Below are 26,250 nucleotides of genomic sequence, written 5' to 3'. Positions count from 1 at the left end.
GGATCCATGAATTCTTTAGTACTTCACGGCACAGGACCAAATACGGGCTAGAGTCTTCAATCTCCAAAGCTGTGTATTACATAAATAAATTCGGTATCAGTGCCCATTCTCCTCGTCCCTTCGGATCTTAAAAAAATATTGAACGAGTTTAAAATGTAGTTGAGGGTTTATTTATTACGTTTGTTGTGCTATTTATTAATCTATTTATAATGTTTGATTTGTTTGTATAAGTGTTGGACTTTCTTTGCTTTTATTTTTAATTGTATATCCTTTTTTAATAGTTTATTTTATTGATTTGTTGTTTTGCTTGACTGTCCTATGCTTGGGTACCTGTTTGGACTGTAATTATCTCCTATCCTTTTTTCCATTTATATCAACGACCTGCCCGTGTCCATCCAGTCCTGTAACTATCACCTATATGTCGATGACTCCCAAATATACATATCTTTCTACCCTTCCGATCTTCACTCGGCCATTCTCAAGATCCAAAAAAACTTAAACTCCATCACCGAATGAATGGGCACATAAAAATTCCCTAGTCTTCAATCCTTCCAAATCCACCGCCATAATTATCAGGTCCAGGTAACGGTTCAATTCCCTCCCCAGCATCCCACCTCTCATGTTAAATAACCATCCCATTCCCTTCTGCTCCTCGGTTAAAAACCTATGAGTAGTCTTTGACCAAAACCTTTCCTGGCATCCTCATATTTCCCAAATTTCCCGCCATTGTATTGCCTCCCTCAGCCTGTTTCGTCGGTCTTGGCTTCTCTTATCTTTCTCCACCCGCAAACTCCTTGTATCTTGCCTTATTCGATTATAGCTGTGTGGCATACGGTGGTCTCTCGACGGGGGGGGGAACGCGCGATTGAAGCGTATTATGAATTGTTGCGTAAGATTCGTGTTCGGACCACGTGGGTCCCGAGTCCCGGGGTTGTACTCCCAACTTTCCTGGCTCTACCCCTCGTTCCGTGCACAGAATTTCCTACGTTGCTTTCTTTTTCAGTACATCCACACTCGTCGCCCTCCTTACATCACCCAATCCCTCAAATTCAACTCCTCACATCATACTCGTAACTCCCGCTCATCCCCAATAGACCTTATCCTTCCGCGACATGCAACCCATACCTTCGAAAGATCCTTTCTGACCCGAGCTCCTAACCTCTGGAACTCCCTTCCCCTTTCTATTCGTCACGCTGCCTCCTTTTCCTCCTTTAAATCCCACCTGTATTATCACCTCCTCTCCTTCCAAGCAGATCTTACGTTAATATTTGTTTAATATCCTTGTAATTTTCTTTTCTGCGGCCTGCCTTACTGTATTTCTATCTCAGTTTATTTTTAATTTCATAGAAGGAACCTCCTTTAGTGATTTCATGTTTATTATTCTTAGGGGTCACCAGTCCCAGAATAAAGTTATTTTTCTTCTTTTTAAATAGATAAAATAAAAATAAATAAAATAATGTGGATAGTTCTGGCTCTTCGGATTTCACTAACTGAACACTAATTCAAGGGGGGATGACTGCTCAGCTTCAAAAATGCAGGTCAAAACTGATACAGAAAATCGAAATATTGTAAATACTGAATTACCACAATTATATATTCATGCGAAAAAAAGATCGTATGTCCTTAATTGAATCTTACCATGGCATCAGCCATTTATTGACCACCATTACAGTTAGCGCAAACAATCTAACTTAAATTACTGAGTGCCAACATATGCAAGAAAAGTATCCCAACTCAAAAGCTGTAGTTTTTAGGGTTAGTATATTTGGATTTTTAAAGTTTTGCGTTTTCGCTTAAGTGTTAGACAAACGAAAGACGATATTGATGGATCATGAGTTTTTATTGGCAACAACCCTACTGGCACTTAATACATAAATCAAAAAGTAAACTTCCATTTATCTCTCTTGTAAAATTTTCTTTTGTAGAGTGACACATTTTTTGCGGGTGTGCGACTTGACAAAAGATCTAATCTCCCCAATTTGGACCTACGGACTTGAACTGTTTGGGACAGCCAAACGTTCCAATTGCTATAATCCCAAATCCTTGTCGCCGAGAATGGAATAGATTACACGACATTTGAAAAATGGCAAAAAGGAAGGAAAATTCAAAAGGTGGGGTTGAGATGGGAAGTTGGTGTCCGAGTGGATCGAAGTCACGATAGCTCAAGTGGTAGAGCAGCAGCGTATCTAGCCGAAGATCGTGGGTTCGAATCCCGCTCATGACACTGACTTTTTATCTCAACTAAAAACCTTAATTAATTGAAATATATTAATTGGTCAAGCGAACCACGAAAACTAGTGAATTTAATATTTTATAACTTTGGTAACTCTAGGACTGATGATGACTTCACGCCATGATGGCCAATTTTCGGTTACGCCACACATGTAAATATGCATACAATTTTGTGGACATGCATATGTATATATATATATATATATATATATATATATATCATTGTAAATAACAATATTTTTTTCGTTGCATTTTGTATGCAGTTGTAAAAAAATAAATAAATGAAAAAAATAATTTATAAGACAATGATGATACCTCTTTGAGCGTACGGTTGTAAAGTGTGGAGCTCAACCGAGGATTCAAAATCCTAGTCTCCAATCAATTCCGTCTAAAATTCTTCGTCAAATTATAAATGTTCCGTTTATTTTTCAAATTGTGTTATTCATAACGACCTAAGCATCCTGTTTGTACTTGACCTAAGCAAAACCTGCTATAAAAAGGTTCAGCAATCCCTGAGCATCCACAATAATCCTCTAGTACGACAACGATCACTTCCATCCCTACCAGAATACTACATACAGTATATCTAGTTGTAAATATCAAATAAATGTAATTAGAAAAACAACTTCTGCACTTCAGGTGTTGTGTCACTTTAAATACAGTTTCAGTTGTTTATATAAATCGCAACGTCATAAATAGTACAATGGCCAGTTTTGAATCATCTTCCGTCAGTAAATTTTATGTCGATAGATAAGGCTGTTTTTCACAAAAACCCAGAACAAATATTAAGTAAATAATTTTTATATATATCAAACGAGAACAAAATGACAATAGTACATTAGTAACATTAACAATAAACCAACTCTTATCAAATTCACCAAACCTAGCCCAAAAGGGAAACGTTGTATATCTGTTCTTTTTGTGTCCAAAGGTGACGTCATACATTTTTCTATCCCCAGAAAAGATAAGGATAGCACTACAGCGACAACAAGGAGCCAATATTGGTGTTTTCCACTTTTCGGTTTTTTATTGTTTATACTGACGTCGGGGCAGTGTTACATTTGTATTTTTTATTTTTTTAAAAGGATTGTTGTCTCCTGAGTCACTGAATGAGACAGAGGAATACACAGCACATTCCAACCTTTTTATTATTCTATCTAATAAAATTATAATGAGAGACAAAAGGCAAAGATCCTCAATAAACGTAGCTGCAGTATGTTAGCTTTTACCATTTAATAAGGTTATTCATCAATTTCTAACAGATCTCCCCTGTTGCGAGTGAAAAGTTTTGACGAGAAGTCTAAAGTTACACTATGTTCAGAAAGAATTGAAGGACTTGAAATACTGAATATTTAATTTGTTGATCTCCTTTTGATGCTGAATGTCAATATTTAAAAAAAACCTAGTTTTATCTTGAACAACCAATTTTCAATAATTGTCGGCCTTCCAAACGATGAACCGGCTTCTCGACGTTGCAAAAACACGCGTTCTCCCTGAACTAAATCTGGACAGAAAACCTTCTAACGTCCAATTACGAATTATAATTAACAAAGATAAACAACGTTTTTCTACTCGAAAATATTTTTGTTTAAAGCCGCATTTTCAATTAAAAGTTTGAAAAAAATCTAGTATAATTGATAAGCAACATTTCGTAAATTTACATTCGTATATAAGATGGTACAAAATGGGAAAAAATCTGCTGGAAGATTAGCAAGGTTTAAGGAAACATTTCAGGGCTGCAATGGAGAAAAAGGCGTTCCTTCTCTTTGAGATGCCCACACCATAAAAGGAGTATTTATGCAAAATTATTCAATCTGTAGTGCGTCAAAAAGAAGTTTAAAAATAATTCTTCTATAAAGTTTTTTTAAAATTTTTACATTTGAACCTTTGTTGTAAGAACAAGCTGTCGTTTCAAACATAGATGCTTTGTTATAATTGAAGAAAATTTTGAAAAAATTTTAACAATTTTTCAGCACTTTAAAAACGAAAAAAAAATTATAGAACCCTCCGAACATTTTCAATTTCTTGTTGAATGACGCACAAACAAAAAACCAACTAATCACCCCACGTCCCACGCAGTTTGCTTCCCATTCTTTGATAAACCCAGGAAAGTTCCTTTGATACATGTATAAAAATAGTTAAAAACCTTGAATCTCATTTCTGGTCATTAGTTTTTCTTGATCTTAGATCCAAACACCAATAACTGAGGACCCCTTAGCTTCTACCCTCGAGTTGTATTCCTGGACAACACGCATACTTTCGATGTGCTGTGGCACCTGGGCTATTTAAATATAACCTCCTGGCTGTCCAAGGTTACACATCTTCTATTTATCCTATTTACTTCGATATTTACACTCCTGACCTTCCTCTTCACTCCCATACCTTTTGGACTCGGCGATAGCACTTGGATATATTGTGGAAATTCATGGGCTATCAACATATTTATTGTCTCACACTCAAATTTAACTTATTGGTTCGTCACGTCCATTGTGATGTTTGTCTACATCGTCAATTTATCCTATCAATTCCTGTCTTCTAGAATGAAATCCTGGCACCATTACTCTATACTGTACCCTCTACGCTGTCTTCCTTTTCACACAATATTACGAAATAGTTTTACGAACCTATCATAATGTCCATCCTTGCTATCCCTTGATTTGAACAAGTATTGTCCAGTTGTCTACCTGCCCGGCCTTTGTGTATGCAGTAGAAATTTGAATGATTTTCATGTAGTCCATGTGGTGGTTTCTTCAAGGATGAATTCTGGCACCACTCCTCTTAATAATTACACTGCTGACCTTCCTCCCCATAATTCCACTACTTTCCTTCTGGAGAATTATAGTGTAACATTTGGGCCTGTTCCACATTTAAACTTACACCTTACCCGTCATACCAGGACTCTCATCATGGTATGGTCAAGTGGATGATAAAACAAATTCAATTATCTCTGTATCAGTATTGAGTCTGAGACTATGTTCAAAGAAATAGGAACCATTTATTAAAACTTTAATCGTGTCAATTTGTAGACATCTTTAAGTACCCTCTCTGATGATGGCTTTAAAACAGGTAGAAAGCTCGACAGATTACAATTGTTTGTTTCATCCATTGACTGTTCCGAGATTCAGATTATTCGTGATGAAAGAGTGGTCGATACATCTTAAACACAATCTCCGTATTCGCAGATGACACCTGTCCAATTTTCAAACAACCCCCCCACCGCCATTAACCACGGCTTTGCTCTTCGAAAATCAAACTGATTGAAATCACTCACATCATGTTTCCCGTATACTGAAAACCCTTTCCTCCAGTGTACTTCAGCATATGACAAACCTTGTACGCTACTAAGGAAAGCACGTAGATAGCCCATTAAACTGGTTCGATACTAGAGTCGGTTTACTGAGATACAAGAGGCGTGCGTGCTATATCAATATGAATTAAAACTGAAACTTTACCTGAAAGCAAACTACTTGTTTTTTCCATCTAAAGTCCTCCATCCAATAGTTAATGCATCATTCTATCTAAGGAATCACCCCTCTACTAGAGACTGATGAGAGCCGGTAGGAATATAAACCACACAAAAAACTATGTTTCTAAAGGATTTTTTAAAAACACACTATCTTATAAATCCCGATTCCTTTCATTCTACAACAAATTATCTCCTCACCTTAATTCATTATTTCGGAATCTACCCTATTGATGAATTTTTTCACTGTTTAGTTTCACATATTAACCGATGTTTACGGCTTCTTTTCCACAATAATAAATAGCCTGAAAGTTTTAAGTAACAAGACTAACGAAATGAAAGTTGCTCGTACTTTTGTATAATATGCGAAAGCTCGAAAGCTGTTTTTTTCCCACGGGGAAAAAGTTTTTTCTCCCATCCATACCAGGTGACGGGATAGTTCACTCGGTTAACCGATACAGTTTAACCAGGCTGTTGAACAAGAAACATCTATTAAGAAACAAAGTGTTATTTATAGAATAATTTCGTTGTGCAAAGGCACATTTAATGTGCTTTTTAACTAGTCTAGGGAATTAAAATAAAACCTACATATCCGGTCATTTCAGCCGAATAAATTTAAATTATCAAAAGCTAAAGCGCGTCACGAAGCCAACAACCTATTAGTATCGCGTCATGGCAAATGATGTATAAACGACCATTTAATTAATGGAGGCTTTAGCGCGTTTGAGTGTCATTATTAGATAGACTCGTAATGGTTTAAAAGAAAGAAAAAAACAGAATTAATAGACAGACAATAGGGATTATTGAACCCAATACCAATGCACGATAAAATGAGTCGGTTATTTATGAGTACACTTACTATAATAATAAGCGTTTATGAAAATAAAATGATACATTTGGTACCGTGAGATTTCCTCTTTGTGTTCTTCGGAATGAAGAACCTTGAATCTAATTGAATGTATATTTTGTTTTTACGAGGGTTCGCAACAGCAGAGGTTATATCAACCCTCGGGGTGCCGGTGTTTTTGAAAAAAAAAAAACATTTGTAAGTATTAAATTAACTAATTTCGTGGTCCGCTTGGCCAATTAATATATTACAATTAATTAAGATTTTTAGTTGAGATAAAAAAGTCAATGGCACGAGCGGGATTCGAACCCCCGATCTTCGGCTAGATACGCCGCTGCTCTACCACTTGAGCTATCGTGACCTCGATCCCCTCGGACACTAGTGTGTCAACGCCCAAACCGTTGTGACCACCCACGCCCCCCTAGTTATATAATTACAATGCAATATATTGAAATTAGGTTGTAGTGTTATGGAAAAATTATGTAGGCTGAATTATGGTCAGGTTAGGTTAGTTAAGGTTTAAGTTATACACTTGGCAATTATTTTCTGTGAAACGAAGCGAAAGTTTTTTAAATAAGATTTAGACTAAATGCTATCTAAATTCTTTCCGTCATTAATCTTTTTTTTCCCCAAATGTGCCTCTTGTTCATTTAAAAAAAAACTATTTTTCAATGACGTGTACCTCTTTTTTTTTCTTAAGATACATATGAAACGGATAATTTTTTCAGGCAACCTGGGCTTGCTTTTCAAGTACTAAGTACAGTGAATTTGAAATCTTGAACGTAGAAAAGGTGTAGGACAAATAAGATGCTAGGATGAGAATTGTGGTTGGCCAGAAAAAAATAACCTAAAAAAATAACTAAAATAGGGGATTTTAATCGATTAGCTTTACGAATGCGTACAAAGCCAAGCAATTGCTAGATGGGCTGGAGACGCTGTGCTAGCATTAATAATACGGTGAGAGAGCTTTGGCAGCGTCAGTCAAACCAGCTCCTGCGAGTTAATAGTACGACTGAGCGATGGCCTTCCGAAAGTCTGAAACGAAAGGAAAGGATAAGGACTCGATTGACGATCGACCAAACCCGTCTGACACACAGACACTGCTTTTGGGGTGGAAACCCGCGCAGGTGCTCCGCTTGTAGAGAAAGGTCTTCAGTGTCTCGTTTTAAGAAGCGACTAGGCATGGCACCCATTTGGGCATGAGAGTAGGTAACGTTGGGTCTCTTATTCCGATTTTTAAGGGAAACGGGGTGTTTCTCGTTATATTTAATATGTAAAAATTATTTGTAGTATACATTTCTGATGTATGAATGTGGTTGTGCATTTGCATGAATGAGTAAGTGAGCAGACTGAAAGTCGAGCACACCATCGTCGGCCCCTCAGGGTGCTTTGGAGGCTGATCCATGTCCGTTTGTGTAAATACTATTTAAAACTACATTACTAAATTACACGTCCCAGAGCTGTAATGACCACCACCTCACAGTCGCAATTACTTTGATTGATGACTTTAACACGTTGTTTGTCCCATTTGTATTTTTCTACTTTAATTAAATTATATATAGACAGGGATATTATTATTGTTAACGTCGATGAGGCTATGTAGTAACAGCTATTAACGTATTTTCTGTTGTTGTCTTTGTGTCCGGAAAGAAAAAAACTTGTTGTCGGAGTGTTGGTCAACGTATCCGAGCAGACCCTACATTGGCCAACAATTAAGGAAATGTCAGATTCACGTCATCCGCTTATAAAATGTCAATTTTTGGACATTTGGCTTATGAATCTTAATATAGAGGTAATATTAATGTTTTTATAATAAAACCTGATCCTTGAACAAATTCAGACCAGAAATTACAAATTTATTTTGGCGAGGGAGACCATTTTCTATACACATGATTGTACATTTCATTTAAAATACATTAATTGAATAGTGTTTTAGCTCGTTCGCTGTTCTCTTGTCCTTTCTAATCATATTTAAACCAGATCATTCATTTCAATATTATTATTTTTAATAATGCTGATAGTTACAAAGTAATACTGATATAATAACAGTCATTTGTGTAATTGATGATTATATTACTGTCCCGACAAAATAGAAAAAAAAGGAACATTTTAATTATAAGACAACCGAAAAGAGGTCCCCTGTATAAGGTACAGATTTTACGAAATGATGGTCAAATCTAATAACTCAAACCGAAGCAAGAAGTGGAAAAACGTTTTACACAAATTTGATTGTTTCCAAATTCAAAACCGGATCGCTAAACATGTCCAAAAGTCTATTTTGACAAAGGGGTTTTCTGAACAGAAGAACAAAGTAATATTAATTCATTATTATCTATCGATGTAGATGTAAACTAGACGAATACGAAAATTACTGAATTCAATATTTTGGTACCTTGGAAAGAAATTCCGGCTAAGATAGTTTACATTAATTGAGACTGTATTAACTTACTTTCTCTTATTAAACGTTAAAAAGAAAGTACAAGAAACACTAATCATTTTGTTAACCCTAAAATTGCTTTTTTATCGAAAGTCTTTTGTAGTTTGCCTTTACTTTTTAATTTAGTTAAGTTATTAAGTTTAACTCTCCCGCTGGAGTACAAAAATCAGACAGGAAGATGTCATTTCGCCATCTTCAGTGGTGGGTCAGGGTTAAAACTAAGGTGAAGCAAGACACGTCCTTCCGGTTGTGCGAAGTTTTCCTGATAGTTGAAAGTGGAAACAAGCCCATCGCTGAAGATGACGAAATGCCGTCTGAGGGCAACAGGGCTGCTAGGCAACCAGTATTATAGAAAACGGCCAAACTGAAGGCTCATAACCCCGCAGTCGCAATTTTTTATGTGGTGAAAGGCTCACTGCTGTTTTGGAATTTGGCATGTCGAAATTTTCAATGTTGGGTTTGTAGAGTTGTACAAATTGGTTGCACACAAAAGGAAGGGAAACAACAAAAAATTCAAACTTTTAAATAGAGACGGCAAGTAAAGGTAACACACCAGACAAACTAAAACATCAAAAATAGGTTGATCAAAATTATAGGAACGACCATACCGCATATTTAAGACGTGCATATCTCAAGAGGTTACCTCAAATTAATGACGATAAGGTGATGGAGATGATAAGGATAAATTCACTTATTTTGCGATTTTTGAATGTTGGCATTTCGATATATTCAGCGGTGAGTTTGTCTACAATTTATGAGAAAACGCTCAAACCGACCACTAACAAACCTTCAACTCAATAATTATTTAGAAATCGTGAGATGCGGTCTGGTGGGATGTAGATTTCAGAAAAACATTTTCTTTATCGTGCCAACGTTTCGATCTTTATTGAGCCCTGAAGATGATCTCAATAAGGATCGAGACGTTGGCACGATAAAGAAAATGTTTTCTGAAACCTACATCACACCAGACCGCATCTCACGATTTCTAAATAATTATTGATTAACGGTCACCAATCACCACACATTTCAACTCAATATAGCGAATAGACAAAACGCGTCTGACAGACAAAAACAGGAAGATAGACTGACGAAAACTACATGCTTATTACTCGCAGACCTCAAGAACGTATCTCACAAATTAATGATCCTAGGATGATGAATGGAAATGTCCGCCTATTCTAATTTTTTTGGTATTTCTAAAATTAGGACATGAACACGAATAAGTGCACAGACCATACACCTTTAAATGAAGATGGCAAGAAGGCTCCAATTGGTCTGACAACACAAAACAGCAAAGCTTGGTTGACCAAAATGAACGACAACGACCAGAGAGTAGTGGACTGTTGGTACGTCATGAATAGTGGTGCATTTGTTATTTGTACAAATAGGCCGTTCACTGGAGGGGTTTATCAGCAGGGTGAGGGTGAACCAACTCTCAGGCCCAGTTTGTACAAAGACAACCTTGTGCTTCGCACCCCCTACTTATAACCTTGACCAACCATATAAGATGTGTCTTTCAAGCCATTACATCAAGAATAAAATGATTCGGCACGATACTCAAACATTCAGGTTCATCATGCCAGAGAGTTGATGGGGAAATAGTCAAGAACACAAAATATTAGAATACATTGAAACATCCGATAAAGGACTCCTCTGTTTAAGGGATTCACTCTAAATAAAAATAAAGGACAAGGACACTGTCGTGTCATCTTTCAGGCAATCGTTCTACAAATTTTAGCAGTACAGAAAAAGTCTGAATAGAGGACAGATTCTTTTTTTTTCATTTTTCATAGTGTTAAATCGATTAAAACGTGTTATTGATTAATAAATTGGAATGTTTCATCAATTAGTTAACTTCTCCTCCCCCTCACCCAATCTTATTTTATTTCTGATATTGTTGTCATTTAATGATTTCAGACTCCAGTTTAAGTTAAACTTTTTCTTGTTAACATAGTCCCAGTCCGCCAAAGATTGAGTTAAAGAAAGAAAAGATATGTTTGATTTTTAAGAAACGTTTCATAGATCTAGTGTCAGAACATTATCTGATAAATCAAAGCTTAGCAAAACGTTAGAAGGGAAATTCCAAAGGGTCGTGTAAAGTAATTGAAAATGTACATCTAAATCTACATCTCCCCTGTAGTATATGTACATATGTATTATCAGATGGTAAAAATATCCCTGTAGAAGACATCAACCGAAAATGTAAAGAAACCATGACTATTTCTTGGTAAGAAGTTTCACTGTATATGGGAAAAACCACATTGTGAATTGACGCAAATTTGCAGATCAAAGTAGCTCTGAGATATAAATAATTTATAGAAGCATAATAAATATGCATATCATTAAAAAGAACAGCAGTAAAAATTCGCAAAGTTTAAAAAACTAATTACTAAAAAATAACGGTTCACTGTAAAAAATACTGTAGAGCTTCGTTTATTTAAATTACAGTGTGCCTAGGATTTAATTTTGAGAAATGTCTGGAATTGGAAAGAAATTTATTGTTGGTAAGATGAAGTTGTATTTATCTTCTGTAATTGTTTCAGCTATCGCACATTACGCAATTTTGCAATTTTTTTTAATGAACATCCTTGAATTATTTGGTAATTGGTGGAATTTCAAAGAGTTCAACGTGTTTTTCAATTATTAAAAATTAATTTTCTTCTAGTTAATTACGACCGAAAATTACAATCGCCTTGAATAGTTGATAAAAAAAATCGGTTTGCATGTCCACTGTTCGCTATGACTGATAACAATATTCTTAATACAGAATACATTTTTTAAAAAATCGTTTAAAACAGAGACAAGTTTATTTTAATTTTTCTCTATTTCCAAATGGCCTAGCTACGCTGGGTTTTAAAAACTTTTTATCAAAAATACACAGATAAAAACCAGGGGTATGGCCCTTTTGCATTCCTCGACAAATGACAGGAATATTGATTTATAAGCGTTTTTTAATGTGTTTTTGAAAATTATCTGAAAAGATAGAACCACTGCTTACATCATGAGAAGCGGCTAGGAGGTTATATAAAAATTGTGCACCGCGCTACGAACTTCAATTGCTCAAGAGGAAACGTAGACCTTTCAACATTTTTCTTGCCCCATTCTTTCAACTCACTCGATGTATTTATGCACAACAGCCAGTTATTTTTATATACATACCATAATACACTAATATTATATACTGTAATAATACACTACAAAATATCACTCATACGCTCAGGCCGAACATAAACACACAAATATATATGCTGTGTTTGCCAAGTGTTTCATTTTTTTCATTTGTTTTCACAGCAAAAAATACTCTCTCTCTCTCTCTCTCACACACACTCTCTCCCCCTTTCTCTCATTCTATCTCTCTATTTTCACTGTATGTATATGTCTGTTCTCTCTCTCTCTCTCTCTTTCTTTGTATGCCTTTCTTTGCCACTCTCCCTCTCTTTTCTAGGACAGCTCTTTCTCTTTCACACTTTTTTTTATCTCTCTATTCTCTCTCTCTCTCTCTCTCTCTCTCTCTCTCTGTTGGTCACTTTCTCCCTGCGTTGCTCTATCTCTTTCACTCTATCTCTCTATTTTCACTGTATGTGTCTGTCTGTTTTGACTTTCTCTTTCTCTCTCTCTCTCTCTCTCTCTCTCTCTCTCTCTCTCTCTCTCTCTCTCTCTTAATAATATTAGTTTCCTTATATTATATACGGACTGAGCTCTTTATGCGATTTAAATTATATGCAAATAAAAAAGTTACAATAGGATTAAATATTTGTAATAGTTATATCCTAAACAAACAAACGATGATAACATGTACGATAAATTTAAATTACTAGAATTTTTAAAAATAAAAGACTTGATAGACTACAATGTTGTGTGCATTATGTATAAAAGAATATAAAAAAAATCTCAGTGTATAAATGAGAAGATCAAATTTAAAGCTGACGTTCATAAAATCTGAACACTAGGAATAAAATAGGAATATCCTGGTTATAAAGCATAGCACTAAAGCGCTTAGAAATTCTTTTTTAGCTAACGTCAAGTCTCGAATTTACCGACTGAAATTCAAAAATGCCAAAATATAGTGATTTAAAAAATCGATAAAAAATAATCTACTTTCTAGACACTTATATAAACGACAGATTAAAAAGTTTAAAAGTTGTTAATTAAATTCAGTAAATAAAAAATAAAAAGTACAAAAATGTGTCTTCATATGAACGTAAACATAAATAGTTTAAGTTTAAAAAATATCTTAATTTAATTATCTACAAAATTTATTCGTATATTTGTTTACTTGAAATCTCGTATAGCAATTTTTTTCTTTTTTGTTAGAAGTTTTGATATCTGGTCTTGCTCGCCTGCACTTGTAAATATTTTGTAAATAATTCGCTAAGTAAGAAGAAATTAACTTTTATTTTATTTTATTTGCTTTTTTGTCAAGTTAATCTTATATTCACGGTTTTTATTTATTAATAATGTATGAAAAAGAAATTGTTTTGTTATGATTGAGTAGAGTAGAGTCATTGAAATCTACCATTGTATCTCACTTTAGATGTAAAAGAGTGGCCCTGGAGATCAAATCTTGAGTGATTTATGCATAAATGAAACGGAATTCAATCTCTCTCTCTCTCTCTCTCTCTCTCTCTCTCTCTCTCTCTCGGTCTTTAATAGATTCATTTATAGTAATCCTGAAGGTTTTAAAAATGTCGACTAACTACAAGTTGCTATAAAAAAATACATGTGAAACACTAATTCAAATTTACTATATCAGGGATCATTTTCTTATCGGCTTAGTTACTGTGTTGGTGCAGAAGGAAATTTGTTCGAACACCTCATTTCAATTAACAAATCAGCTACTTGTGAGTACCAGATAATTCACTATCAATTCAAGGGACTTAAAAGTAGATTAACTCTCAGTTTAAAACCGCAAATTAACATTAGTTTAGTTTTAATGTTCGTTATAAGTAACTTTTTATTTAATTCATCATTGCCCTATTCATTATGAAAAATTAAAAAAGCAGAAACATTTTCTCATTGCCTGACTCCACACCAAATTCTACGTTATGTATTGAGCCAGCAATTGATACGATTTTTTCCTGATTTAGCTTGCACTTTTCGTTTATTCTCTAGGTACTAAAAGGCTTGTTTCTCGAATTGCAAAATTACTGCGCTACAAATCTTCAATAACTTTTGGCTCTGTCATTGGATTTTACTAGTTTTCAATTCTGGGCAAATATACCGAGGAACTTTTGAGTAGAATTGTGATAGTTGTGAACATCGTACGCAGTACTCAAACAGTACCTCTTTTTTTTAACGACCTAGACCATTCTATGGCAGTGTTTAACTTCCATATTCAAGAAGCTCGCTCCATGGAATCCGATAGCTTCTTAAACTAAGATTGTTAAATTCTGTAATGTGGAAAGAAGACGATGGAAATTACATGTGTACGATCTGTTACATAGAATTAAAAGAGGATATATATTTTTTATTGCCCAATGTCCCGTATTGTCATAGTTTCGAATCTTGTATCTAGGACATAGAGCGCTTTCCAGGTCTTCCGCTTGATCTCCTAAACATCATAGAGCTGAAAAATGTCAAGATCTTGCACTCTATGCACGTCGTGCAATATAGATAGGAGTTCAGTAATGCCTTAGTTATTTGCTTTATTTGTATTCAATTTTAAACGTCTGCTAGTTAAAATAGTTTTACTCATCGCCAATTAACGGCAGTATACAACTTTATAAATGCTCAGTATGTTGTGTTTCTTTTTATTGTTGTAAGTTAAGTGTGTTATCTGTCTATCTACCTAATCATCTTCATTTATAAAATCATCCATACAATCAATCGAACAAAGGAAAAGTGAATTTAAAACCTGGTACGAGTGAAAATCTAATTTTGTTTACTTACGTATATTTTATTCTAATCTCTACGAGTATTTTCATAATTGTCACAGCGCAAGGAGCAGGGCAGACTTTATCTCATTAAAAAAGGGAAATTTTAAAGACCAATTATTTTTAAATTCGCATACAATCGAAAGTGTCATTAACAATAGGCCAAAAATGAAAGGAAACGAAAACCCCTTTTTCAACATCCTTCAGAAGGTTCGTCGTAGTAAAAATATAACAAGACGTCATTTAAGCCGACAGACTAACACGTACGACTTGTTGGCTTATTTATCCCGTCTTCCCCTGGGATTATCTGCGAGCGGCTTGAACCAGTTTGCGAAGGTTAAACGCCGGATCACCTTGGATCCCAAACCTTAACCTCAAATAAAATGTCTACATTTGAGGAAACTTTTCGTCAACTGAACTCTTCGAAAAATAATTCTGTACTTAATTATTAACAAAACACTCATTTCTTTACCAAAATAAACCATTCAATTGATACTTTAGTAGGAATACAAATGGTTATATTTGGAATATTATTATGTCATATTCTTTGCAGAGGTCTATGCCGTGCGAGTAAGAGTAAACGATTGTATTTTAAACGCTGATTTTAAACGCTTATTTGTTATCCCTTCAACAAAATGTTAAATATTTCCATACAGTTAATTCTTAATTTAAAGGAATGATTTCGCCTGTGGGAGAGTGATTTTTAAAATGTTTTGAGGGGCGGGGGCGCAAGCGCGTGAGCGAATGGCTGCAAGAAAGAGTAGCAAGTGTCCTGCCTGGTAGGATTTGGATGGTAGGATTTCGAGTGTGAGTAAAAGATTGAGATTGACGAGTTTTTAAGTTAGGGAGTGGGAATGTGACAACGATCGTAGAGGTTACTGAGTGCGTGATTGAGTTTGAGCAAAAGAGTTGCAATTGCCAGAGTGAGTGAATTTGTGCGAGCGGTAGGAAAAGAGTTAACGGGTGTCAGGCAAGAAGGAAGCAAGTGATTGTAAGTTTGCAATTGGCGATTTCATGTGCCAGGACGGGATATTCCGGGTGAGTGATAGCAAGTGAGTTGGTGACTGCAAGTGTCAGTGATGGAGTTAGTCAGTGAGTGAAAGATTGCATTTGTGAGTGAAAGGTTTTGGATGGAAGGAAAAGGGTTAACGAGTACTAATTGCAAGTGTCAAGAAATGAGTTAGTAAGTAATAGCGAGTTCGGAATTGGCGATTTAAAGTGAGTGGGAAAGATTTTGCGAGATAGTTGGAGTGAGTAATTGGAGTAATTAAATGTGTCAGGAGGAAGAGAGAGAGAGAGAGAGAGAGAGAGAGAGAGAGAGAGAGAGAGAGAGAGAGAGNGAAAGAGAGAGAAGAGAGAGAGAGAGAGAGAGAGAGAGAGAGAGAGAGAGAGAGAGAAGGAGTGATTGCAAGTGTCAAGAGTGTAAAACTAATTGCAAGTGAGTGTGTGTTACAAGTAAAATTTCTATATCGTAAGGGATAGCAAAAGTGAATAAGTTTAACAGTGATTACAGGAATGAATGATTGGACTGAATGTGTATTTTAGGAATCAATAAGAATGGCCCACAGGCCGCCAAAAATGTCATGGCAACATGCAACCTAGTTTCATCAAAAAAATCATTCACAATCAGAGCGTGAAAAAGCGTCCTAGAGATGATTGATCATTAAAAGAAAGCAATCTTTCTTGTTTAGGAAAGTAAAGTGTCGATCTCATTATTTATGGATCATGGATATGATTAATATCGACCTTAGCAATACAACCTTTCAATTTTGATCTACAATTCATTAAAATATATTATAGTATTATTAGAAATTGAGCATCAAAATCATCACTGAATCAAGTCACCGCGATTCGTTAACTGAAATAAAGGGGTTATACCCACGTTTTCAGAGTATTTAATTAAGTATGTGCTAAAGTAGTAAGCCTTCCTTTAAATATTACCAATTTATTTACCGACTTCTAATACCAAATCAGCAAAACATTTTCTCATGTTTGAAATGTCAAAATCATTTATTAAGAAAAAATTTAATTACTATTTATTTATTAAAAGATTTTTATTAGCAATTTTCACTTTACAATTATATAAGATATGCAATTTCCCACTTGACCGACATCCCAAAAAACGCACCAATTTTATCCATCTGTTATGCTATCATAAAGCAACCATTTTTTAAAAATATTTATTCTTTCTACAAATGCAACCTAACTTCTGATCACAGACGCGCTATTTTTAATGTAGTATTGTCATAAATGTATTTTATTATTTTTATTTTGTATTCTCACAAACACACAATTTTTTAAATTTGGTATGCTCAATGCCGCATTTTCTATCTATTTGGCTAAAAAACGCACCATTTTTACTAATATGTTATACTCATAAGCCCACTATGTTTTCACTCTGGTATGCTCAGAAACGCATCAATTTTGCCGTCTGTTCTGCTCACAAACGCGCTATTTTCTTTTTAATTTGGTATGGTCACAATCGCTTTTTTAAATCTTCTATGCTCACAATTGCGCTATTTGTTTTTTTTTCTTTTTTTTCAATTTGGTATAATTAAAAACGGATTTTATATCTGCTGTGCTCTGATAAGTGCCAGTTTATCAATTTGGTATTTTCACAAACGCAATATATTTTAATTTAGCATTATCATAAACGTAATTTATTTTTCTAACTTTGTCTACTCACAAACACAACAGTTTTTTTCAATTTGGTATTCTCAATGCCGCATTTTCTATCTGCTTGCTCAGAAGCGCACCAGTTCTACCAATATGTTATGTTCACAAACACAATATTTTCCACTTTGGTATGCACACAAACGCTCTATAGTTTTTCATTTGGTATTCTCCGAAATTCACCAATTTTGTCAATCCGTTTTACTCAAAAATGCACTATTTTTTCGATTTGGTATGCTTACATTCCCTTTTTTTAACCTTCAACCTCTCTCACAATTGTACCGGTTTTTTTAAAAATTTGATATGCTCAAAAACGGATTTTGTTAAATCTGCTTTGCTCAAATAAGCGGTAGTTTTGTCAATCCGTTTTGCCCATAAACGCATTTTTTTCAATTTGATATGCTCACAATCGCTTTTCTCAATCGTCTCTGCTCACAATACCACCAGTTTTCCAGTTTTTCCAATTAGTTTGCTTAAAAGCCCATTTTTATCTGCTATGCTTAGAAAAACGCCAGTTGTGTCAATTTGGTATTTTCAAAAACTCACTATATTTTAAACATGCTATGCCCATAAATGCGTTTTTAAATTTCCCCATTGCCTACGCTTAACGATAATTTTTTCTTTATATTATACTTACAAACGCATTTTTTTAAAAATTTTCTTTGCGCACTATTTTTTTTACCCCAATCAACTATACTCAAAAACGCATTTTTTCAATCTGCTATGCTCAGAAACGCGCCAGTTTTTATTTGGTATTCTCGCAAATACACTATTTATTCCTTTTGATTTGCTCACAGATGCACAAAATTTGAAAAAAAGCTACACATGTTGGACTTTGCTTGAAATTCAGGCCTAATTGAAAAGTGATTTTCTTTATTTTTTCTTTTTTTGTGGATTTTTTAAAAGGAATTTACTTATGCGTTTAAATTTATAAAACACGAAGGAACTATTAAAAATGTTTTTTATTTTCTATTATCTCACAAATTAATCATTTATCAAACAATTTTTATTTTAACAAGCTATCAATTGATTCCTTACTTTCTAATGCAAGGCGCGTCCTAGCGAAACACCTAATAACTACCAACGCTTGTCTAATTCTACTAGTGTTTCTGCCTATATATTTAGTTTTTTCATGTACTGTGGTTTACAATGATTACAAAATATCGTTATTTTCAAAGGTATTTAAAATCCGCATTTCAAATATACTTGTGTGTTATTTAGCGACTGGTTGTTCAATAATTTGTCGAAGTAGTGAGGAGCGGTCAGAAATGTAGCATTGCAGATAAACATATTTTTTGCTTACGTTTCAAACTTTATTCGAGTCATCTTCAGAGCCTGGGTGAATTACAAACATATTTTGAATGGAAAAAATGTTATACAATACAGATGTAAATAATATAAATTTTGAACCAAGTATTTCATACTCACATAAAGTGCAATGCTAATCTTGTAGTGTTATGTTTGTTTCGTGTGAAATAGTTGTGAATACAAATTCATGTTTTACAACACGAACCAAACCTTAAACTACAAGAATAGCATCACACTTTATGTGAGTATGAAATACGTGGTTCAAATTTATATTATTTATATCAGTACTGCATTATCATTTTTTCCAATATGACCGAAATAAACTTCGAAAGGTCGGCAAAAAATGAAAAAGGTTTTTATCTAAAATAATTTATTCCTGGCCGATCTACTTCAATAGATTTAAAAAACTTTTTTCATATTTATTTTTCCAAATAAATTTACATATATGACAAAGGAAAGATAGTGGTGGAATTTGTGCGATATTCAACTTTTATAATTGGATTTGCATGTTTTGGAGGAATTTATGAGTAAAACTTTTCTCGGCTTTGTCTTGAAATGAATGCCGTTCTTACAGAAGTATCCAATTATCTACGTGATCGTTACTAAAAGGCCTTGTGAATAAGCAAATCACAGTCTTGAGTGAAACGCTCCTTTGATTGTTAAGAAAACCGTCTTTGTATTTCATTTACTATTTATAAACTGATAACCTGCAACAACAATTTCTGAAGAAAAATTCGATTCTCAGTCTTGTAACACGGACGAAAGAGACTGCAGTGGATTTCTGTTGAGCATTTAAGTCGAAACATTTCAAATTTGACAACAAAAAATCATCCAAAAGTTAGGGTTTGGGGATTTGATGTAAGAAAAAAGGATGAGACATCGGATGCCAGAAAATTTAGCTCTTAGAAAATCAGGAGATCGTTAAACTGATGATTTTGAACAACGATATTATTAACAACTTATGAAAATGTCATTGATGATGATCATCATTGCCTGATGACAAATGGTCTTTGGCTTATTATTATTATTATTTTGATGTTTTAAGGAGTACAAATTATGTTTTGTAAATATAATGGGTTTTTTCTTAAAATCCACGGTTCGTGATTATTATCCAAAGGTTCAAAAATCCCAAGTTCTCCGTGTTTGAAATATTTTACATGGCATTTTACGTGTTACTCTCAACACGACACGCAAGAATGGCACAGTTACGCCGAAAACAAACAGTTTGAGCCCTGAAGATGATCTCAATAAAGATCGAAACGTTGGCACGATAAAGGAAGTTTTTCTGGACCTACATCAAACCAGACCGCATCTCACGATTTCCGAATAGACTAACGGTCACTAATCACCACATATTTTATTTAATTGTGCCTATTACATGGTCGTTTCGGGCTTATGGCCCATCATCATCATCTAAACATGGAAAACTTCATGGTACAATTGCCATCCGAAGATATACACATAACTAATTTACAGTTTTTTAAAACAAGTAATATACCTGGACTATGCCATAGATACATATATATTTACACCCCATTTTGAGGGGGATGTCGTCAAAATGGTTTTAAAAACTGTAATAATAACAATAATTTTATTTAAGGATAAGGGCGGATAGCGACAGAGGGTATATATAAAAAAATCTCAATATCATCTGTTGTACCCACGAGGGGACTAAAATAAAATTATTGTTATTATTACAGTTTTTAAAATCATTTTGACGAGATCCTCCACACAATGGGGTGGAAATATACATTTGTATCTATGGCATAATCCAGGAATATATATTTTTTTAAATTGTAAATTACTTATGTGTGTATCTTCGGATGGCAATTGTACCATGAGATTTTCCATGACTAGTTTCTGATGATGGGCCGTAAGCCCGAAACGCCATGTAATAGACAAAACTAAATAAAATATTTCACCCCCGGAACTTGAGATTTTTCAACCTTTGGATAATAACAATAATATAATTGTTTTAATACACAAATGCTGTTGCAAAACTGAATACTGCTTTGGTAAGGATTCTTAAGAGAAAGTATCAACATTTGGATTTTAAATGGGCAATGACCATGATGAGAGAAAATGGCCATCCTTCTGCAAGGCCGGCTCTTGCTGAACATGTTTGTCCTTTTAGCTTTTCGAGCACATGGAAAACACGCCTATGCATTAAATTGACTCAATGACGAGGTTGTATTAAGGATTGCAGTCGACGTTATCGAGTACACCAAATTATCAATCGTTTCGACAAGATTTCCTCACAATAGGCACATGTTCTTCAGTTTTGGCAAATAAAATCCAATCTGCGAGTTCGTATGCTAACGGAAAAGTAGGTTTATTTGTCTGGTGTAAAAACAGCAATGGGCTATGTTGTAGGCAAAATAAATCAGAGTCCAATCACGTCAAGGGAGAAACCCAGGGACGTACGTGCGTCAGTTTTTGAGGTTAAATGACATTTCATAAAACGTTTCAATGTCAACAATGCACCACGAGCACAGTTTTACAAAAGCACCACTGGATTAAGCAATGAATAGTTGATCCATATAAGAAAATAACGTTTTCTTAATAAATTAATCATAAATAAACAAGCTAGTAAAAAAGGAAAATAAATTTTTTTTTAATCATCCTGACAAATATAACAAATCTGATGTGATACCTGACTTGATGTGACCCGTCTCGTATTGTATAATTCTTTTGTTTGTTTCCCGGATAATTGTTTAATGAAGACGTGAATACGAAAATGTATGAGAGTATATTTATCAAGATAGAACCTTTTCGCATGACAAAACCGGTTTTACGTGAGAGTCAATATACTGAGTAGACTCTGAAAGCCTCTACACCCGCTTTAAATGTCAACTACAATGAAATTATTCGAAAATGGTATTTTGCCCAGGTCCACTCTCTAACAAAAAAAAAAAAAAAAAAAAAAAAGAGAGAGAGAGAGAGAGAGAGAAAAGAAAAGTGTATTTCATTAAAACTTGTAATTGCATTACAACAAATGAATCCATAATCTTCATAATAAAAACCATTGTTGAAGATTTATCAACATGATAGTCAAAAAAATTAATTAATTAAAAAATAGAAGGGTTGCTCATTATATTATAAAATTATTTCTACAATTCATAACTTAATTTTTTATTTACATATTTTTTCTATATTTAATTGCAACACGCACATACACACATATAATATATATATATATATATATATATATATATTGGGTTGTCCGGAAAATAATGCAGGATTTTGGTATTAAACAAAAAAAAAGAAACTAGTTACTTTAAAGCAATGTTCTTTAATCAAAATAATTTCCCATACTCTCAATACATTTCTCCCAACGTGTTGGTAACTTATTAATTCCGTCTGAGTAGAATTCAGAATTTTTAGAATTGATAAAGTCAATAAATGCATTTTCCAGTTCCGTTTGATTTTTGAATATTATGTGTTGTAAGTAGTGGTCCAGGTGTCTAAAAAAATGGTAGTCAGTAGGCGAGAGGTCCGGAGAGTAGGGTGGGTGAGGCAAAGTTTCATAGCCAAGCTCCAATAATTTTTGTGACGTTACACGTGACACATGTGGTCGAGCGTTGTCATGCAACAAAATGGGCCCTTTCCGATTGACCAAAGAGGGCTTCATTACTGCCAATTTCTGATGCATGGTATTAATTTGGTTACAGTATGATTCAGCATTGATGGTTTCGCCAGGATTTAAGAAGCTGTAGTGTATTAAACCAAATGAAGCCCACCATACCGTAACCATTACCTTTTTTTGATGAGTTGGGGGCTTTGGAGCTTCTCCTTTGTCGAGCCACTGTCCAGAACGTCTAGTGTTATCGTAGAGAATCCACTTTTCGTCACATGTAACAATTCTGGCCAGAAATGGGTCATTTTTGTTTCGACAAAGAAGTGATGCACAAACATCAAAGCGCTGATTTTTTGGCGATCGTTTAATGAGTGTGGAACCCAATTTTCGAGTTTTTTCACTTTTCCAATCGCCTTGAGGTGGTCAGCGACGGTCGTTTTACTGACTTTGAGTTGCTCTGCAAGTTCTCGAACAGTTGTTTTGGGGTTTTCTTCCACCACTGATCGCAGAACATCATCATTAAGAGAGGAAGGCCTTCCACGACCTTCTTCATCTTCAAGGCTGAAATCTCCCTCCCGAAATTTTTTAAACCACCTTTGCACAGTGCACTCATTAACACAACCCTCGCCCCAGACTTGGTTAATGTTTCTAGCCGTTTGGGCTCCGCTTCGGCCGAGTTTAAACTCGTAAAAGAAAATCGTACGAAATTCTCGCTTTGACATTATAAGGATGACTGAATTATTTCCAAGTAGCGGAATGCTACAGAGGTAAACAAACAATATCATTTGGAAGAGGATTAATAAGTGTTGACATTCATACAAATGAGTAATCCTGTAAACGTAAACAGAATATTTTATATAGATTTTTTTTAATGAAAACTTAAAATCCTGCATTATTTTCCGGACAACCCAATATATATATATATAATTTTTTTTAAACTTAGTTATACTAATTTACTGTACCCAATTTGTTTGAAACAAAAACTTTAAAATCCAAATAGTAAATAATAATTTAGCTTAAAACAAAACGGTAACTTCGTGGTTGCGCAGCACAATGTGTTCAATAAAATTTTAGTTCCAGAAATTAACCTCAATAATTATTAACCCTCAAATTTATAGTTTTGTTTAACATTGTAGCAAGCAATTGAATTTATGCTGAAAACATAAGTACAAAAACCCATAAATGTGGTATAGCAATGACCACCTGATTTATGTAATTTTTTTTTACAATAACATCCTTTATTACGGTATTACAACATAGTTACATAAGTATTCCTAGGTTCAAGGAGTCTTATCCTTTCATAGTCTATGATCTTTTTAACTTAAGGATGAAAGATTTTTTACTAAATTGTTCAGCTTAAGGAAAAACTTCAGTTTTGTTAATAAATAAATGCATCTTCATAAATATATATTTCAATAAAATGTGCAATTTTTTATGTAATGACAGTTCAAAAACCCTTAAATTTTTGCTAAACATATGACTTGTAATGCAAAAAATGTTAAAAAGGAATACCTATTGTTCTTATTACAAAAAATATCACAATTTTAAATAAATATTATAATAAGCTTAAGAAAAAGCGTAATATTTGATATTTTTAAATGGAGTTTAATCCTTACTTTATACCTTAATAAACCTTTCAAGTCTTATCGAAGAAGCTTATGAAAATTACTTTTAAGCTTATAATTATTAAAATTGTGTTTCTACTTTCACTACAAACAGATGGGGAAAAAATTGACCTAGTTCTACCACAAAATGAATTATAAGTCATCTATTTCATGTCATGTCGGTCCTATGTAAACAAAGTCGTTAAAAGTTTTAAGCACAGGAAAAGGTGTTGACAACACGCCCACTCGTCGTTGATTGCCGATGCATTTTTGTAGGTAAAGTTTGCTGAGACTGATGCCAGTTAATCGAGGCCGAAATAGCGTTTCGTATGCTGGACGTGGAACAGCCTCGGCGTCTGCCGAGTTGTAATCGGTTATGTTGACTAATGCTGACCAACCTCTCTTTTTCCTGACCTTAGAACGCCGAACGTATGTACGGCATGAGTAATAGTTTTTTCGAGCTAATTCGAGTTGTTATCAACATATTCACACGTCAACAGTGATCACTAACGCAATTATACTGTACTGAGTAAATTGCAAGAAAACACAAGAGATTATTTTAATGACGTTTCATTGAGGAAAAACTCCAAATTATCAGTCACTAAAGATATTATAACTAATTACAGAAACATTACAGTTTTGCTCCATTTATACAGCGGGAATATTGTGTTAAAAATTTATTTACTATGTAGTTTATTATTGAAGGATCGATAAAACAAATAAATAGTTTTACACAAATTGAATTTGAACGCTTATGATGACAAAATAATTTTTATTCAAGTATTTACGCAAGCGTTGCATCGTGTTAAATGTATTATTATGCTACGGATAAATATGAATCGCAAGTCGGGAAACCAGTTTCGATACCTAAATGTGCCAGTGTATCCGGAAGGTGAATCATATTTTTGTGAAAGAGGTTTTGTGAAAAAAGCTAAGTAGAAAAATTATTTGCTTAAATGTGCCTTGTATTTGGAGAGCATTGGATTTTCATAAATTTAACCATATATCGATCGATTAAATTAAAGTTGATATTGCTTTTGACCAACTTTTTGATTCTTTAGTTTTCAATCTAACTTATTCATCCTTTCTGAATTGTTAGTGAACAGTTTCATCTCCTAAAGTATTGTGGACGGTTATTTACAAATTTTTGGAAAAAATAATTGCCTATTAATTTTATTTTCAAAGACAAGTAAAAAGGCAGTGTTGGTAGATTATGTGTTTGCAAGTGCCTGATCGTTTAGTGAAATTGAATTTTGTACTGCATTGACTACCTTTTTGATTATGTATTTATTTCTTAATTAAACTTGTTTCTTTTTTCTGAAAGTTTTATGAACAATTTTATTCGGGAATGTTGTTTCCAAGCTTTAACAAAAGTAATTTTTCCTCTATTACAGACTGCCGCTGCCTTTTCTTTTTATACTCTCGTAAAAGCATGTGATCCCCAGGGTAGCACCCTAGGGCCCTTCCTATTCAAAATATGCACAGCCGACATCCCTGTTTTCCCTAACAATACGATATGCTCTTTTGCTGACGACAGCCGTCCTGTCATCTAATCCAGATGCTTTCCTTGTTAATCATAACACTCAACTCCATTTAAATCTTATCCAGTCTTGGTTTTGCAAATAGAGAATAAAAATTAATGAAACTAAATTGACCCATATCACCTTTACACTCGGAAAATTAATTTGTGTTGCAGCTTATTTCAACAGAAACTTATTACCACCTGAGATATTTTATGTCTCTTGGGACTAACCATTGAGAAGACTAACGAAGAATCCCCCAACACGACTAAAAAGACAATAAACAAACAGAGGATACAAATTATTCCTTTAAAATACTTAATCATAGATCTAACTTACACATTACTAACAAACTCACCATTTGAAAGACCGTCCTAAGACTGATATGTCCTACGGAATTGAAGTTCACCAACGAAACTATCCAATTCCTACAAAATCCAATCTATCCAACGTTTCAAACCTAATAATCCACAATGAGTACCAAATCCCATTTATAATTGACCTTATTAAATCCCGATGCCAAAACTTCCCAAAAATTTTAACCTTCACTCTAAACCAGTTGTCCAACAGCTTTCTTGTCTCAACATTCGTGGAAATCCCACACGTGTGAAAATCATAATAAAAACATAACCAAAAAAAGGAAAAAGGCAGAGTTGATACATAATTTTATGTACCTTATTGGTAATTGTTTGGTAAAATTGTCCTGCTTTGACACC

The 26,250-nt window shown here is 34.2% G+C and overlaps 2 protein-coding genes across 2 annotated transcripts in view; one reads left to right on the top strand and one right to left on the bottom strand.

The window, feature by feature from the left end:
• LOC106667040 (acetylcholine receptor subunit alpha-like 1) overlaps positions 1–26,250 on the top strand; it is a 151,957-nt gene that overhangs the window by 53,417 nt on the left and 72,290 nt on the right. The gene's annotated exons all lie outside the window — the stretch shown is intronic.
• LOC106667038 (scavenger receptor class B member 1) overlaps positions 1–26,250 on the bottom strand; it is an 86,353-nt gene that overhangs the window by 52,257 nt on the left and 7,846 nt on the right. The gene's annotated exons all lie outside the window — the stretch shown is intronic.

This window comes from Cimex lectularius, unplaced genomic scaffold (genome assembly GCF_000648675.2).
Source record: "Cimex lectularius strain Harlan isolate CLEC.00 unplaced genomic scaffold, Clec_2.1 scaffold181, whole genome shotgun sequence".
Lineage (NCBI taxonomy): Eukaryota > Metazoa > Arthropoda > Insecta > Hemiptera > Cimicidae > Cimex > Cimex lectularius.
This window is presented reverse-complemented; position numbering and strand designations above follow the sequence as displayed.